Raw genomic sequence first — 18,718 nt, 5'->3', positions numbered from 1 at the left:
TCCCTCCGCCCTTCCCCACCATACACTCTCTCTAATAAATAATAAATCAATCTTTTTAAAAAAGTTTACAAATTTAATTTTATGCTGTATACAGGGAAGGGTTGAGACCTCTGGTCTAATCCAGGGGTTGGCAAAAATTCTTTGAAAGGGACTTTGAGTAAATATTTTGGGTTTTGCAGACTGAGAGGCAAAATCAATATTACACGGGTACTTACAAAGCCATTGACAAATGCGAAAACTATTCTTAGACGTGGGCCCTACAAAAACAGGTGAGGGGCCAAATAAAGCCCCTGATGTCATGTTTGCCATAAATCCCTCATTTAAACCAAATGGGTAATTCCAAACCTGTTTCCAGCAACGAGTTCAGTTATGCACCTGTCTATACCAGTGGTTCGCAAATAAGGGGCGAAGTGGGGAGGGGGGTGTTGGTGGCATTCGACACTGTCTGGGGACATTTTTGTTTGCCGTCTTTGGTGGGGGAGATGTTAGCGCCATCTCATGGGTGGAGGCCAGAGATATCGCTCAACATCTCCATGGGCAGTATCATCCCACAACACAGATTCATCTGGCCCCAAAGGTCAAGAGTGTTGATATGGGGGACCCATGTCCTGGACCAATGGGGACCAATGAGCTATGAAGAGGGGTTTGCTGGGGCTTCTGGGAAAGAAATGCCCTCCCTCCTAAGAAAACCAGGAAAGCAAATTCTTTTCTCTCCAAAGGCAAATGAGGGACCAGCTCACCCCATTAAGGCTGTCATCCATCCCTGAACTATGGGTGAGCTCCCCAGAAATGGCCAGCAATAGCGGGCACAGTAGAGGACTGTGGGAGTGGGTCTTTATGACAACGAGGGAGTCTTGCATGAACACATTGTCCATCTTGCTTCCCCGCCACACTCCCCATTAGGATGACCAATGAATATCCCCTGTGCCTCATTGTTTTCTTTCAGCAAAAGCTTCTAAAATGGTACCATTTGGCTTTGTCCAAATGGAACTTACTGGCTTTGGGCATCATCTAAGGAAGAGATGTGCATGCTTTTTCCATCAAGTTCAAGATAGTAATATTTTGGGCTTTATGGGCCAAGTGGTCTCTGCAATCCCTCAGCCCTGCTGCTGTATTGTGAAGGCAACCAGAGACCAGGGTAAACACACAACTGTGTCCCTGTGCCAATAAAACTTTATTGACAGACACTGAAATGGACATTTCATAGAATTCTCCCATATTAGAAACATTGTTTAAAAAATCTTTCTCGATCTCAAATACACAACCTAACCCTACACCTAAAGGTGTAGGGAGAAAGAACAAGAAAGAAAGCCTAAACCCAGCAGGAGAAGAGAAATAATAAAGTTCAGAGCAAAAATCAATGAAATAGAAATTAAAAAAAAACCAATAGAACAAATCAACGAAACTAGTTGATTCTAGTTGAAGCTAGTTCTTTTAAAGAATTAATAAGATTGATAACCCCATGGCCAGACTTATCAAAAAGAAAAGAGAAAGGACCCAAATAAATAAAATCATGAATGAAAAAGGAGAAATCACAGCCAACACCAAAGAAATACAAACAATTATAAGAACATACTATGAGCAACTCTATGCCAACAAATTTGACAAACTGGAAGAAATGGATGCATTCCTAGAGACATATAAACTGCCAAAACTGAACCAGGAAGAAATAGAAAACCTGAACAGACCCATAACCAGTAAGGAGATTGAGACAGTCATCAAAAATCTCCAAATAAACAAAAGCCCAGGGCCAGACGGCTTCCCAGGGGAATGCTACCAAACATTTAAAGAAGAATTAATTCCTATTCTCCTAAAACTGTTCCAAAAAATAGAAATGGAAGAAAAACTTCCAAACTCATTTTATGAGGCCAGCATCACCTTGATCCCAAAACCAGACAAGGATCCCATCAAAAAAGAGAGCTATAGACCAATATCCTTGATGAACACAGATGCGAAAATTCTCATTAAAATACTAGCCAATAGGATCCAACAGTACATTAAAAGTATTATTCACCATCACCAAGTGGGATTTATTCCATGGCTGCAAGGTTGGTTCAACATCTGCAAATCAATCAATGTGATACAACACATTAATAAAAGAAAGAACAAGAACCATATGATACTCTCAATAGATGCTGAAAAAGCATTTGACAAAGTACAGCATCCCCTTCCTGGTCAAAACTCTTCAAAGTATAGGAATAGAGGGCACATACCTCAATATCATCAAAGCCATCTATGAAAAACCCACTGCAAATACCATTCTCAATGGAGGAAAAACTGAAAGCTTTTCCTCTAAGGTCAGGAACACGGCAGGGATGTCCATTATCACCACTGCTATTGAACATAGTACTAGAAGTCCTAGCCTCAGCGATCAGACAACAAAAAGAAATTAAAGGCATCCAAATCAGCAAAGAAGAAGTCAAGCTATCATTCTTTGCAGATGATATGATACTATATATGGAAAACCCAAAAGACTCCACTCCAAAACTGCTAGAACTTGTACAGGAATTCAGTAAAGTGTCAGGATATAAAATCAATGCACAGAAATCAGTTGCATTTCTTTACACCAACAACAAGACAGAAGAAAGAGAAATTAAGGAGTCAATCCCATTTACAGTTGCACCCAAAACTATAAGATACCTAGGAATAAACCTAACCAAAGAGGCTAAGAATCTATACTCAGAAAACTATAAAGTACTCATGAAAGAAATTGAGGAAGACCCAATGAAATGGAAAAATGTTCCATGCTCCTGGATTAGAAGAATAAATATTGTGAAAATGTCTATGCTACCTAAAACAATCTACACATTTAATGCAATCCCTATCAAAATTCCACCCATTTTTTTCAAAGAAATGGAACAAATAATCCTACAATTTATATGGAACCAGAAAAGACCTCGAATAGCCAAAGGAATATTGAAAAAGAAAGCCAAAGTTGGTGGCATCACAATTCTGGACTTCAAGCTTTATTACAAAGCTGTCATCATCAAGACAGCATGGTACTGGCACAAAAACAGACACATAGATCCATGGAACAGAACAGAGAGCCCAGAAATAAACCCTCAACTCTATGGTCAACTAATCTTTGACAAAGCAGGAATGAATGTCCAATGGAAAAAGACAGCCTCCTCAATAAATGGTGTTGGGAAAATTGGACAGCCACATGCAGAAAAATGAAATTGGACCATTTCCTTATACCACACACGAAAATAGACTCAAAATGGATGAAGGACCTCAATGTGCGAAAGGAATCCATCAAAGTCCTTGAGGAGAACACAGGGAGCAACCTCTTCTACCTCAGCCACAGCCACTTCTTCCTAGGAACATCGCCAAAGGCAAGGGAAGCAAGGGAAAAAATGAACTATTGGAACTTCATCAAGATCAAAAGCTTTTGCACAGCAAAGGAAACAGTTAACAAAACCAAAAGACAACTGACAGAATGGGAGAAAATATTTGCAAGTGACATATCAGATAAAGAGCTAGTGTCCAAAATCTATAAAGAACTTATCGAACTCAACACCCAAAGGACAAATAATCCAATCAAGAAATGAGCAGAAGACATGAACAGACATTTTGTCAAAGAAGACATCCAGATGGCCAACAGACACATGAAAAAGTGCTCCATATCACTCGGCATCAGGGAAATACAAATCAAAACCACAATGAGATATCACCTCACACCAGTCAGAATGGCTAAAATCAACAAGTCAGGAAACGACAGATGTTGGCGAGGATCTGAGAAAGGGGAGCCTCCTACACTGTTGGTGGGAATGCAAGCTGGTGCAGCCACTCTGGAAAACAGCATGGAGGCTCCTTAAAAAGTTGAAAATAGAGCTATGCTATGACCCAGCAATCGCACTACTGGGTATTTACCCTTAAGATACAAACGTAGTGATCCAAAGGGGCACGTGCACCTGAATGTTTATAGCAGCAATGTCCACAATAGCCAAACTATGGAAAGAACCTATATGTCCATCAACAGATGAATGGATAAAGAAGTTGTGGTATATATACACAATGGAATACTATGCAGCCATCAAAAGAAATGAAATCTTGTCATTTGCGACGACGTGGATGGAACTAGAGGGTATTATGCTGAGCGAAATAAGTCAAGCGGAGAAAGACAACTATCACATCATCTCCCTGATATGAGGAAGTGGAGATGCAACGTGGGGGATTTTGGGGGTAGGAAAAGAATAAATGAAACAAGATAAGATTGGGAGGGAGACAAAGCATAAGTGACTCTTAATCTCACAAAACAAACTGAGGTAGCTGGAGGGGGGTTATGGACATTGGGGAGGGTATGTGCTATGGTGAGTGCTGTGAAGTGTGTAAACCTGGTGATTCACAGACCTGTACCCCTGGGGATAAAAATATATGTTTATTAAAAAAAAGAGAGAGAAGAGGAAAAAAAGGAAAAGAAAAAAGCTTTCTCGACCATTTACAAATGTAAATGCATCCTCCCTTGGTGGGCTACCCAAAAACAGGCGGGAGGGCCTGGATTTGGCGTGAGAGCTACGGTTTGTTGACCTCCGACATGGATAAAGTCATCTTAAGGGTTGAGTTTCCTGCAGGTGACGGCTTTCTTGGTGTTTTCTTCAGGGCCCTTTGCCATGTGAATTCTACACCAGGTTTAGCTCATTGATCCGAAATGTAAACACGGCATTTACTACGCCTCCAAAACAGCTTGGAAATTGAAGCAAAAACAAAACAAAAAAAATTGATCAAACATCAGAAAGGATTTAGAGTTGCATAATATAAGCCTTTATAGCAGAATTTAAATCGCTGCATTTGCCGCTCGTATAGCTTCTGGTTTCGGGATATTTAGCTGTGTCTATTCAAAGAGAGAGGATCTATTTATTGCAGATGGTGGTATTATTTATGATGGAACCTTACATTAATCCTGAGAGTTCCAATTATCTCAATTCATGTCAATAAAAGGGAACAGCATTCCCGTTCTTTAGAAGGTCTTTTTCCTCAAAAAGAAAGAGCTTATTTTTAATAAAGCCCACATATTTTCTTTTGCACTAATTACAGATAATTAAAAAAAAAACACAAAAACCTCCTCTTTATCCCATTTTTCCCCCACATATGAGTCCCATTTTCCTGCTGGTTAGCATCTGTAGTTTTGTTTGGTTACACCAGTATTTAGGATGATTATATTAATGAGAAGTCTTAGGACACAAAGTAGAAAATGCTTTCCTGATGGCGAAGTAAATAAAAAAAAAAAGAAAGAAAGAAAGAAAGAAAGAAAGAAACGATACACCAGAAGATGAAAGCGATTTTCTCTGTCATTATACGGTCTTTAACTTTTGTCTCGTCAAAGAGGACGTTTGCACAGAGCCTCCCGAGGAGAATGGAGTATGGATAGCAGAGAATTCTTAAAAGTCAAGGAGAAAAAAAAAAATCCCTAAGACGGAAGATGAAATCTTGGCCTCGTGAAGCCTGCATCACTGTGACCCAGAAGGATGCAAACAATAGCCCCAATCAACAGCCTGTGGGTCTGGCTGCTCCTCTCCTAGCTCTCCTAGCACGTGCTCCTTTCAACCTTCAATGGCCCCCTTGTGATCCACACTCTTGCCACCTCATTTTATACCTAAGGAGATGGAGGCCCAGAGAGGTTAAGTTTCTTACTCAAGGTTACACAGCTAGGAATCCCAGAATCAGGATTCGAACTCAAGACCCATGTGTTCACCTTGACGCTACCCTGCATGGAATATGGAGTTAGGGTGCCAGAGCTTGTTAAAATAATTAAATATTTAAAGTAGGGGTGAGAGTACTCTTCTAAGCACTGCATCAGTGCAGAGATGCTGAATCCCAGCTTGGAAGTCAGGTTCACACTGAGGAAGGAATGACTGAGAGATGGAGCCCCTGGATCCAGCAGTACCTGAAGCTGGGTGGTCTCTGGAGTTTTCCCTCTGTGGCTTAAGCCAGTCCATGATACACTTCCTTTGAGCTAACCAATGTTCAGCTTCCTGTTCCTTATTGATAAGCCTGGTAGGCTCATGAGAAATGTTCTCATTTAGTATTTCAGGGGCAAGACATCAATCTTGGTCTTAACACTAATCTCCAAAAAAAATGCACTGGGGGATATTTCGAGGCATGCTTTTCATCGAACAAACATTCGCTGAGAGTCTTTGCCGTGTCCTATGCTGCCTGCTTTTATGGGAAACACACAGGAAAGTTAGCCATGTTCCTCAGGCTCAGTGACTGCAAACTAAGGACAGAGAGCAGCCGCAGAAGGGAAGGATGAAGACGTTAGAAATAACCATGCACGAGGACTGTGGCGGGGGGCCAAGGTGGGGACCGAGGTCTCAAGGGAGGTGTCTGCATGGGGCAGGGATGCCAGGGGCGGTGAGGCATGCTACACTGCTGTTGCTTGGTGTGCCACGGTGACAAGGACCAACGTCCACTCAGTGTTGTCCTCGTCAAAGTCCTTACAGCATATGGACACTTCCCTGCCTACCTGGCCCGGCCATGATGTCCAGCTGGAGCTGGGTGCTGGACGTCACTGCCGTCTACAATGGCTCCAGAGAGATGTACCTTCCCCCCTTGGGAAAGGCAAACACTTAACGAGCCACAAACAAGAGAGAGAGAGTGCAGCAATTTGGAAAGGGTACGGCAAAGCCCCATGCAGACCTTCCTTCTCTCACGTGGGACAAATGCCTGATGCCAAAGGGGGAAGGAGCGTGCTGTGAAGAACACAGGAGAGCGCAGGGTGCTGGGGGAAGCGGCAGAGACCCACCCTGGACTACTGGGCACTTGCTCCCAGGGCAGGGGTTGAGGGGAGAAAGGGGCAGCTACCTCACAAGCAAGGGATATTGCTGGCAGTCCGTGGGGGGCACCATGTCGGCACCTGCTGGGGTGTACGATGTTCCTTCCATGGACTTGAGACACTTCCTGGTCAGGAGCTACCCCATGGACATACCCATCCATGGGCACAGGTGGACAGGTCCAGTGTGTCCACCGTGACCCTCTCCATAATTGTCCTGAATTGCATATGATGTAAATGCCTATCGAGGGGGTGCTTACACACAGGGGCCACAGAAGAGAACCCTGTGAGGACCAGGGCAGAGGAAGGGGCCCAGTCAAGAGGCCAGGTCACCCAGTTCCAATCGGGCCTCACTGTTTCCTGGCTGTGAGGGTCAGCTGCTTCCTCAGCTCGTCTGTGCCTCAGTGTTCCCATCCCTGCAAGGCACGCAATATCAGCACGCACCTCAAGGGAACGTCAGCAGGTTAGAGCAGCTACTGTGCAAGGTGCTCAGAGCTGTGCCTGGCACCTGGCATGCGCTCAACACCACGGTCCGTTCATTACAACCATAATGAGCCAGCGGCTGAATAGGACGACCATAGGCACTAGGGCAGGAACCTCTCCAGGACACAGCATGGGTGACAGCCAAACAAATAAACAAACTAACCACAAAGACTGGCCTGAATCACATTTTGCTGCAGATTATTTTTCCCACAGAAGTTTCCAGAAACACTACCCAGGACTTATTCACTGGCTCCACAGATTCATTAAGGACCCAGGATCCCCGCCTCTAATCCAGACCTTCGTGCCCATGGTCACAACAATGCTGCCACCCATCCAGCCATTGCATCTGAGTTCCAGAGAAGAACAAAAAGGAAGGGAAAATGTCTCTACAAGGTGAGTATATTGCATGATCCTGGTGTTTTTTATTGGCTTTCCTGAAAGACTTCCAGTACACTTCTGCTTAAAACTTCTTGCCAACATTGGTTCGTAATTATGCAGCTGTGAGTGAATCTGGAAAGGTGACTATTTTTAACTGGCACATTTCCACTGCCAGCAAAGTAAAAAGAAAGAGGAAGGAAGCATGGATCCTGTACAGACAATCAGCATTATCTCACAATTATTACAGAAGTAGTGCATCCTTTATGCTAAAATAATTATGTTAAACAATAACCATCGATACTGGTATTTGTAAATACTAAGATGTTTCACATCATTCCTTTAAAACCACAAGAAAAACGCACACACGCACACACACACGAGTGTTTTGGAATTTCTTTGTGATAACTCCACGTTTACAGAAGAGATCACTTGAGTGGAATCTTTTAGATGTTCACACGGAAAGCTGGGCTTTGCCGATGCTCTGGCTTACTTTATAAAACAAGTGAGGGTATTTGCATGTTAGTTACACAACTAAAATGCTTGACGCAGCCACCGGGGGTGGGTGGGTGGGTGGGCAGGGCTGTGGTTACCTGCTTTGACCGACTCAAACCACAAAACAGGCGGAGCCACGGTCCTACAGGTACATGGCTTAAAGACAAGCTGACTTCACCCCTCCCTGATCTTTGCTCTTTGTTCTTCCTTCTAGTATCTGGCTTCAAAGGAGAGGGAAGGTAAGGAATTACACAGATCTCTGCACATCCCAGTGCTTTGGTTTTAGCCTGGAACAAGGAGCAGTTGCTGGATGCTGGGCTGCTTGGAGGGTTTCCTCGGGAACAGCCCCCTATACGGGGGGAGGGGTGTCCATCCAAGCTGCACAGGTGTCTCTGCTGCGTTACTTCCCTGGTGTGCCTTCCACACAGCACAGTTTACTGAGCACCTGCTAGGTGCCAGGGCGCTGTTCTAGACAGAGAAGGTACCCAGCGAACGAGACAGTCCCAGGAACACGGGCACGGACACTGCAGGGGGGGGAGAGCAGAAAACAGTGGGACGCTGGCTGGTGCTGGGAATCTGGAGAAATCCGTGTGTCTAGGAGCTCTGTCTGGACCGGACCTCCCCAGCCAAAGCAGCTCTCACCACTGGCTGACCAGCCTGAGCAGGAGCTCTCAGTTTACCTAGTCTTCTGGCTCTTCCTCGTCTCTCCCAAAACGATCCTGGTAGACTGGTTAGTTCCTCTGCTCTAGGGTCTCTGTGCTGGAGAGAGTCCCTCCTACCGGCAAGGAAAGGCCATGGCCCGGAGACCCCAGCTTCTCTCTCCCCGGTGCCCAGGCCAATATCTGGAATGCGGGGCGCTCCATACATACATTCTGAACAAAGGAATGAGTGAGGGAGGGAGGGAGCGAGAGAACAAAGGGACAGAAGAGATAACTAAGTGCCCTGGGAGCCCAGGGCCGTCCACTCCCGCAGCAGCCAAGCAGATTCCCACGTCCTGCTGGTGTCTCTGGCTTTGGTTCCTCGGGAGACCCTCCTGAGAGGCTGGTTGAGGCCACGGAGCTCGGGTCCCAGAGAGCCCTTCTGGAAAGAGGGGGTGGGCTGCCAATCCTTTAAAATGCACGTTCATATTCCTAGTTTCTCGTAAAGGATTGCAATTGGGGGCCCTACCAGGCTGGCCTTCCTGCTGACAGCAAGTGGCCACGGCCAAGAAGGAGTGGTCCCCGCGGGTGTCCAGGTCACCGGAACCCCCAGTAGTGCCCTCTACGTCAGACACCGCAGCCTCTGATCCCGTGTGCTCAAGCCCACTGAGAGACCCCTGACCCAGAACTCTGCCCTGGCTCAGGCTCTCCGAAGTCAGGGGGAGGCATCGATGCTCTAAGAGACGGGTCCTCTCCCGGGGAGGATCAGGGGAGCCCCAGAGCGGGGGAACATTCCTAAGCTCCACCACCAGCGGGTGCGCTCTGAAGGGCCCAGGGGGCGCCAAGGCCACAACCAGGCCAGCCGGGAGCCCCTCAGCAGCCGGTCACCCAAGCTGCCGACGCCCAAGACCCCCAGTCCTGGAGGCACGCGGCGGCCAGCCCCCGGCAGCACCCCACGCTCCCCCCACGAAGCCAGGGCACCTCTCAGTGACCGAATCCACAGCAACTCAGCTCCTCAGGATTGCCGCGTGAATCCACCCCAGAGCTCCGAAAACCCCTCGGCTGGCCTGCAGCCCCGGACCGAGGCTCACGTTTCCCATGCCAGGGTGTGCGAGGTGCCTACATTTCCCCGAGCAGAAACCCCAAATCAGGGACCACCATGGAGTCCACATTCATTCACGAGCGGCTCGGGCCGGGACGAGGATGGCCCCCAGGCCAGGCCAGAGCCACAGAGCCCGGACTTGTCCTGTGGGTCCTAGAACTGGGTCGGGGAGGGGCACGACTCACGGCTCGGCCCAGCTTTGTAACCGCCTCACTCCCCCAACACCCAGCCATCCAGTGTCCTCTGCGGCCGAGAACCTTCGGGTGCACGACGGAGAGGCACCAAGGGCCAGAGAAAAACAGCGTGCGCTGTGTTGCATCGAGTGCCGGGGGGCGGCAGAGGCCTGGAGAGGCTTCCAGGCAAAAGGGCAGTGGCCCTGGGCCAAAGGCCTGCCTTTCTCTACCAGACACGGTCCTCTGAGCTGTGGGAGAACAGGAGGGCTTGGTCAACCAGGTCATCAAGAAGCAAGAAGCCAGAAGCCAGGAACTGCTTAACCCCATCGTGCCCCAGAAGGCGTCCAAGGGCTTGGGGCTGTATGACCTCCTTGTTGGGCACCGTCCTGCTCCCTCCCAACCTCTGCCAGCCTTCCCGGCCTGGGACGCACCTGCCTCCACCGCCACCACTGAGAGCAGGGCTTGGGAGGGCTTGGGAGGAGAGTGCAGAGAAACACAAGGAAGGGAGGAGGAGCCAAGTCCCACTGTGGGGGGCTGGCCTTCCATGGGGCCGAGGGGGACTTGGGGACCTCCTGCATCCCGGGGGAGCTCAAATGCAGATCCCCACCCTGTCAGGCACCGACCCTCCCTGCAGTCTCGGAGAGGACGCATTCAATGTCGGTTGCAGTGGGAATGAACGGTGCCGGGTTCACCCACAACGCAGACAGAAAGAACTGTGTCCAGGAAGAGGCAGGTGGGCTGCGCTGGGGGCAGCATCCCCCCCCCCCCCGGCCGAGGAGGCCAGCCAGGCTCTGCTCGGTAACATGCCACAGAGAAACTGGGGACGAGTACCTTGCCCCCCGCCCACGTGCCTGCCAGGCCTGTCTGCCACCCTCCAGCCGGCCAAGGCCACAGGCTCTGGGCTCAGGGATGGCCTCCGTCCCGGCTCAGAGCCGGGGGCGGGTGTGGAGGACGCAGCTCATGTTCTGGAGCGCCTGGTGGGGTGAGGCTCCCCCCTACTGCCGGCGCCCGTCTCCCAATCTCAGCAGCAAACCCGCTCTCTCTCTGCCCACACGCGGGCTTTCCCACGGGTCCTCCCGGACCTTCAGAGCCGCGTCCCATTCCTCCCCTTGCTGCCTCCCGCAGCAATTAAATATGGAAACGGGGCAGGCGTGGGTGTTTAAACGCACCCTCTGTTAAGCCGACGAGTGGTTTTCTGCACGACACAAACAGTACACAGGCTGGGTCTTCTCTCGTGGGCACTTACCTTAACCGAGCAACCCAAACGAAATTCTAGGGGAAATGCAAACCAGACGGCCACCCCTGGTGCATCAGGTCCAGTGCTAGGAAGTGGGGTGTTTGTGTCAGAGATTTTCTGTCCCCTCCTGTGTCATCAAAACGAGTGGCGTGGCTCCAAAGGTACAAACTTCCACACAGAAAAGAAATAAGTCTTAGGGATGTAACGTACCGCACGGCGACAAGAGTTAACCATCCGTCTCATACATTTCGAAGTCGCAAGGAGAGCAGATCTTGAAAGTTCTCAGCACAACCAAAAAACATGTGGGACTGCATTAGTGATGGACGCCAGCTGCACCCCCCAGGGTGATCATTCCACAGTATAAACACTGAATCACGATGTTGTACACCTGACACGAATATGACTTGATATGTCACTTGCATCAATGATATCTCCATAAAACAATTCCTGCGAGGCTGTGCTATGCCCATTGCACAGATGGGAAGAGTGAGGCTGGCAGGTTAATGAAGGCTCCTCGTACGGGAGCCCAGCAGAGCTCCACCCAAATTCCAAACCTAAGCCCTTTTCACCACATTCTCCTACCTGTACCTGCAGAAGTTCGCAGTTGGGGCCTGTGAGGGTTCCAGGCTGTTTCCACACAACGCAACAACAACAACAAAAACTCAAGATGTGAGGCCGTGTCTGAGGCTGGACTGTTACAGACTCAGGGCCTGGATAGGGAGGTATACTGCCTGGGGGGGCTTCTGGGGACTCTGGCTGTGCAGCACTGGGTGTGAGGCTGGTAGCCTGCTGGGGCTGGTGAGCGTCACTGGGGAGTGGAGGGAAAGCCGCCCCCTCCCCACCGTGGAGCTGGTCTTTGGTGCCACCACAGTGTATGTGTGGGGGGAGCTGGAGGGACCAAACGTTCACCTGACGAATGAGGTCTGCTTACATGAACTCAGAGTCCCTCGACATAGGTGAAAACGTCAGAACTGAACGCGACGCGTTCATAAGACGGACCCTCTCCAAACTGGGGGGATCCGAGGGGACTCTGGTGCCACATGGTGGCCTCTTGAAGCCGACAGAAACGCCACCCGATGTTGGGTCGCCCAGGGGCCTCACTTGGAATCAGGGAAAGTGCTATCTGATCTTTGACACGTGAGACGAGAAGCCCTCCCCTTAAATGCTCTTGACCCCTTACAAGGTCCTTAAATGCTCTTGACCCCCCTTGGCCTGATGGCAACCACATCGTAAAGCCCCACCCCCCACAGTCATGGGGCCAGGACCACAGCTGAAGGCAGGCTCCTCGGAGACCCAGACAGACCCACCACAGAGCTGCCTGCACCCCGAGTTGCCCCCCGGCTCTGCCGCTCGGGCCCGGGTCCAGCACACCCAAACCCAGCAGCCCCAAGGGGACCCGTCACAGCTCCCCCTCCAAAACCTTCTCTCCTTCTCTCCCGAGAAGGAGAAGACCAGACTTCTGTACCCCAGCCGTGATTTAGGTCGTTCGCTCATTGGATTTTTCCCTTGGTCCCTTTTCCGGAACCCGACCGCCTCCTTTTATTTTACAGCTTAAAAAAATTTTTTTTATTCTCTCTCTCTTTTTTTTTTTTAAACCGATCAGGTTAGCTAAACTCCACACCCGGGATGAACGATTGGCTGGTAGTACATCAGCCCGACAGATGCTAGTTTTCTTAGTCGTTTGAAAAGCCCAGCTCCTTAGATAATCCCAAAATGCCCCGGTTTTGAGGGATTTCTCAGTTAAAAAGAGCAGTTACAATACCGAGGTTCCTCGAAGCCTAGCACGGCTTTGCGAGCTGTTAGAAAAGCAAAGTGGCTTAGCCCCCTTTATCCCAGAGCTTCGGATTCCCTCCCGCATTAATTGTGCCTTTCTGGGAAAGTACTCGCTTGGAAAAACTCATTCAAGGGACCTCTGAAAACCCCGACGGTCCCCCGGCGTGCTACGACAACGGAGGGGGGGGCAAACAGAAGTCCCCTGGGCTGGAGGGAGGAATTTGGGGACGATGGAATGATTAGGAGAACAGGGGGGCTTTGTGTCATTAATCTGACCGGACTTAATCTTGCCCTGAGTCCAGGGACACCCAGGGATTCCCAGTCGGGTGTCCAGAGCGTGAGCGCCATGGGAAACGGCCCGCGCATCCATCAGCGTGGAGGGTAGATTCGGGCCTCTCGGTGAGGTGCCCAGATCCGTTCCCGCAGGGTGTCTGTCTCGCGGCTTAGGGGAACGACTGAGCCGGGGGGCCGCTGGCCCTGTGAAGGCAGAAAATGCACCCACCCCGACCCCCTTGTAAGTTTCTGGTCTAGAGAAACACACACACGCACTTGTTTGTACACACACGTACACAGGCTCACACACATGCACACGCAGACACAGAGGCACCGCACAGACAGACAGACAGACACACACACACCACATGCATGGAGAGAAATGCACAAGGAGGCTCACTGAGGCCTGAGTTTTGATGTCGTTGGCCGTGAGTCTGGGATTAATGAATCAATGACAATCTCTTAAATCAGGGCCTTTATGCGTGGAGTCAGGGTATGCGTCTGTGGGCGGACAGGACAGTAGTGGCCAGGGGCTCACAAGGGGCAGTGTGGGTCAGATCGGCTAATCCAGCATTCACAGCGACTTTGGGGGAAACCACCACTGTGGATGATCAACAAATTTCCCTTGGAAAAGATGGGAAGTTCGAACAATGTATTTGGCTACAGCGTTCTTTAACATCCTGCGGCATGTTTCTTACGGAGAATGGACGATAGCCCAGGCATTACGGATCTTGTGCAGAAAAAGTAACGTGCAGCCGTAGGTTACTGTAACACAGAGAACACAGAGAACCCGGGAGGGGGCGAGCTGAGCCTCCCAGAACACCTGCTCCCTTACTTTATACAGATTCCTTCATCTGATTCACCCAGACGTCTGCCGACACAGCCCGTCACCATCCACGCGTCCCACACACCATTCCTGGACCCCTGCTGTGTGTCAGGCACTGGTCGAGGCCCTGAGCTGAAAACAGTGAACAAAAAGTGTCCCAAACCTTGCCTTTCTGGCACTTACTTTCCGTCGGGAGAACAGGGCAGCTGGAAGGTAAAGAAAGAAGCGTGGTGGGCTGTGGGTCCGATTTTGGTAAATGTTGTTGGGTAGAATGAGGCCTATAGGGGGCAAGCCTGGTGTCCTTTTGGCATCATGACCAGGGAAGGTCCCACCGAGAAGGTGACAAGGAGAGAAAAGGTTGACGGGAAGCTGATCTCACTGGGAAGGAGCGGGGCGTGGGGGAGTGGGGAACGGAGTGACTTGCCCAAAGTCCCTTAGCGGAGATGTGACACCACTTCCTTCTCTTTCCAGCTGTCCTAACGGACTGGCCCCAGGTCCCAGCATAGTGCGTGCTCCTGGGAAGTAGTTCTGGAACAGAAGCGGACTCTGACCCCATTAGAATATATGTCCTCCCTCTTCGACCGTACGGTGGGTTGAATGGTGGCCTCTACAAAGATAGACGCACTCGGCAACCCCCGTTTCCTGCGAAGGTGACCCTATTTCCACGGAAAGGGGTCTTTGTGGATAGAACTAAGGATCCAGAGAGGAGACCATCCTGGATTTGGGGTGGGCCTTTTAAGAAACACAAGGGGAGAAGACGCAGAGAAGCGAAAGCCATGGCCACAAGGAAAATGGAGGCTGGTGTGATGCAGGCACAAGCCAAGGGGTGTTGGGAGCCATCAGACGCTGGGCAGACCGGGCAGGATCCTGCCCCAGAGCCTTCGGAGGCAGGGCACTTAGATGTCTTGCCTTCTTCTAGAACAGCGAGGATACACTTCTGCTGTTTTAAGCCCCCCAGCTTGCGATCCTTTGTGGAAGCCCAGATAGAAAAGCCAACCAGAGCCACCCAGGTCGTGGGGGTCGATGGGCCAAAGCAAGACAAGGGAAGACAGAGGCAGACATCAGCCAATCCGTGCCGACACCACCCGGGACATCAATCTTCTCTCTCTGTCCCTACGACCTGCCCCTCCACCCCACACCCTTCCCTTCCCTGAACAAGAACCCGACGGTGGTGCGGGACACGCAGCTCCAGCAAAGGTGCCCGGACCTTCTGCACCTTGTAAACCCGTCCTCACCTCCTTGCTGAGCCTGGAGAAATCGGTATCACTGCGACGACCGTACCGCCGGCGTCGAGAGACGCCCTAACACTGCTAAAGAGTTCTTTGACGAGGGCAGCCTCGAAACCGTGTTTGTTCTCCTTCAAAACCCGGGAGAGGCATCAACCACGTGTCTGTTAAAGCTCGATCTCCCCACTGTGTAATGAAGGTGTAAATGAGCAGTTGTCCTTTGATGCTTTTGAAACACTCTGTGCTCTTCTTACATCTCCGGGCCAACATTTCCCACGGGTACAGTCACAGACCTGAAATACCAGTCGGAAGACTTGGGTTCACCGGGGGCCATTCTCAAGGGCGGGTCACCCCGTGTCTGGAGGTGACGCGGGCAGAAAGGCGATCCGAGGTACACATGTGGGGACGTCAGAAGTCCAGCTTGCCCCACGCCTGTAACTGCCCGACCGAGGGCAAGAACCCATGCGGCTCCAAAGGGAAGGAAATCGATGCCAGAGAAATATGGATGAATCTAAATATATTTAAATATTACATATCTTATATTATATATATGTATATATAAATACATAAATTCAGCCAGCCCCAATGCAGCTTCCTTGCACAGACCTCTACGTTCTCTGCTCACCGTTATACTGTGCCATCTAATTCCACAGCATTCTATGCTATTCTAATTCCTTTTTTTTTTTTTTTTTAAATACCTAAACTCTCCACTCAAATGATCTCGCCTCCTTCCAGTGGGTCACCATGTGCAGTTTGAAAAATACCAGCCAGCCGGTACCTGTTATGGCGAGTTCACGAGACAAAAACGTACAGTCCGTGCATCCTTCGGAAGAGTTCTCAGGAAAGCATGACGGCGAAGAACAGGGTAAACCACCCGAGCTCGGCGAGCCCTGCAGCGTCAGGGAAAGAGACGTTTCTGCAGCTGAACACAGGTGGTATGCCGCTGTGACGTGTGTCTTTGCACAGGTGACTCACATGGTGAGGAGGGCAGAGGGCTGAGCGCAGAGGACGAGGCAGTGGTGGGATCAAGCTCTTCCTCCTCTGTCTCTTTCTCTTCTGCTTTCTGTCATCCCAGCACAATGGGATTAACACCCCGTCTGCATGATGTTTTCTCATCTCTGCACTAAGCGTTCATTCATCCAACCAGTGTCTTTGAATGAAGCCAAAGTCCTGCTCTGATTTTTAACATCCCCTAAATGAACTCACAATTTGATCAGCCTTATCTAGGCTGAACCGCACCTGACCACAGGATCTGACTGGCTTGTCTACGGCCTCATGTTATTGAGTGGGTTAGCCTCTGAATTCTATCAGGTCATGGCATGATTCTCTTGGTGTGTATTTTTTTATTTTTTTAGATTTTATATATTTATTCGACAGAGAGAGATCACAAGTAGGCAGAGAGGCAGGCAGAGAGAGAGGGAAGCAGGCTCCCCGCTGAGCAGAGAGCCCGATGTGGGACTCGATCCCAGGACCCTGAGATCATGACCTGAGTTGAAGGCAGAGACTTAACCCACTGAGCCACCCAGGTGCCCCATCTCTTGGTGTTTAAAGTCAATATTGTGCTCCAGGCGATATTCTGGAGGCTTTTTTTCCCCTCTCAAGACCTTTGAGCCAGTCATCATAGGAATTTTATCGCAAGACAAGTAGAAAAGTTTCAGATTCCTAGGAAAACACCCCAGAACACATTCTATCAGCACTTTCAAAAGGGAGACCCTGAGACCTTCATAAATCAGAAGAAGAAAGCTAATCTCTTCGAAGCACCTGGTTACTTGGAGCCCAGGAGATAATCAGGGCAGGCTACTGTGGCGCTTCTTTCGTTCACTTCCTCTTAAAATCTCAGCTGATGATTTCCAACATTCTCGTGGTGTTTACAGTTTGCTGATGGTTAACAGATGCAACGTCCTCGCTCTCTCCTGAAGCCTCCACCAGAGGGAACACGGAAAATCAGAACAGACCCAGAGCAGCCACGGCTTCCAACCTGGCTGCTCCCCTGGCTCTCAGAATGCAACCAAATCTCTTCTTGTGGCCCTGAAGCCCGAGTTTTCCAAACTCACACTCCCAGCCTTCTCCTGACCTGGCCGCCACCATTGTTCCCTGACACATCATGGTCGTTCGTGCCTCCTGCTTGATCCCTCCTCTCTGCATCCGTGACTCTTTCTGGATTCTCGCTCCCTTGCTCTCTCTCTGTCTCTCTGTCTCTCTCTCTCTCTCTCACACACACACACACACATATACTTCTATACATGCCTCATTCCCACACTTGTCACCTCTGTGGGTAGCACAGTGGTTTGAACTGTGTCCCCCACAAGATACGTCCATGTCCTCATCCTTGGTCTGTGCATGTGACCTTGGGGGCAAACAGGGTCTTTGCAGATGTAGTAAGTTCAGGATTTCCGTGTGAGTTATGCTGGACATAGGGTGGGCCCTACATCCAATGGCCAGTTTCCTTGTCAGAGTACGGACAGGGATATTTGAGGCACGCAGGCAGAGAGGACAAACAGAAGGAAAGGCCACGCAAACACAGGGCCGAGACTGGAGTGATGGGGCCACAAGCCAAGGATTGCTTGCAACCACCTGAAGCCAGAATGGGTGTGGGAAGAATCCTTCTGAAGAAATGCTAGAAAGAACCAACCCCGCTGACACCTTGGTTTCAGCTTGGTGGCTTCCAGGAACTTCTATTGCTACAAGCCACCAATGGCAATGCAATTTTTAATGGCAGTCCTGGAAAATGAACACAGGGAGACGCCCTTAAACTTTCTAGTGAACTAGCGCCATCCACTTTCAGCCATGCTCCATCCACTCTGTGCTTTCTACCGGTGAGATTTTGTCTAATAGAGGATGTTTGGCAAGATCAGAAGGCACTTTTGATTGGAACAACTGAGGGATGTTTCTGGCTTCTACTTGGTAGACACCAGGGATGCTATTAAGCATCTCATAAGGCCAGAAGGCTCCTTTACAGCAGACTTGGCTGGCCAATAGCCAATAGTACTGAGGTTAAGAAACCTTGTTCTAACCCACTATTTACCTTCGCTTATTTTTATGAGCCTTATCTCTGCAAGATGGGTATCATGTGATTATTCATTTATGGCTTTATTGTGTCTCCTACTCTAGAATGTAAGTTCCAGAAGGACAGAGACTGTGTCTTGCTCCACATGAGGTCCCCAGTGCCCAAAACATCATCATCACCGCCACCATCATCACCACCATCACCATAATCATCATCACCATCACCACCATCATCACCATCACCATCATCACCATTACCATCTCCATCACCATCATCTCCACCACCATCACCACCCACACCACCATCATCACCATTACTATCACTGTCATCATTATCAC

At 49.7% G+C, this 18,718-nt stretch overlaps 1 protein-coding gene across 1 annotated transcript in view; it reads right to left on the bottom strand.

Annotated features, from left to right (window-relative positions):
* Positions 1 to 18,718, bottom strand: part of TMEM132C (transmembrane protein 132C) — a 290,751-nt gene that overhangs the window by 196,505 nt on the left and 75,528 nt on the right. The gene's annotated exons all lie outside the window — the stretch shown is intronic.

This window comes from Mustela nivalis (genome assembly GCF_964662115.1).
Source record: "Mustela nivalis genome assembly, chromosome: 14".
NCBI lineage: Eukaryota > Metazoa > Chordata > Mammalia > Carnivora > Mustelidae > Mustela > Mustela nivalis.
This window is presented reverse-complemented; position numbering and strand designations above follow the sequence as displayed.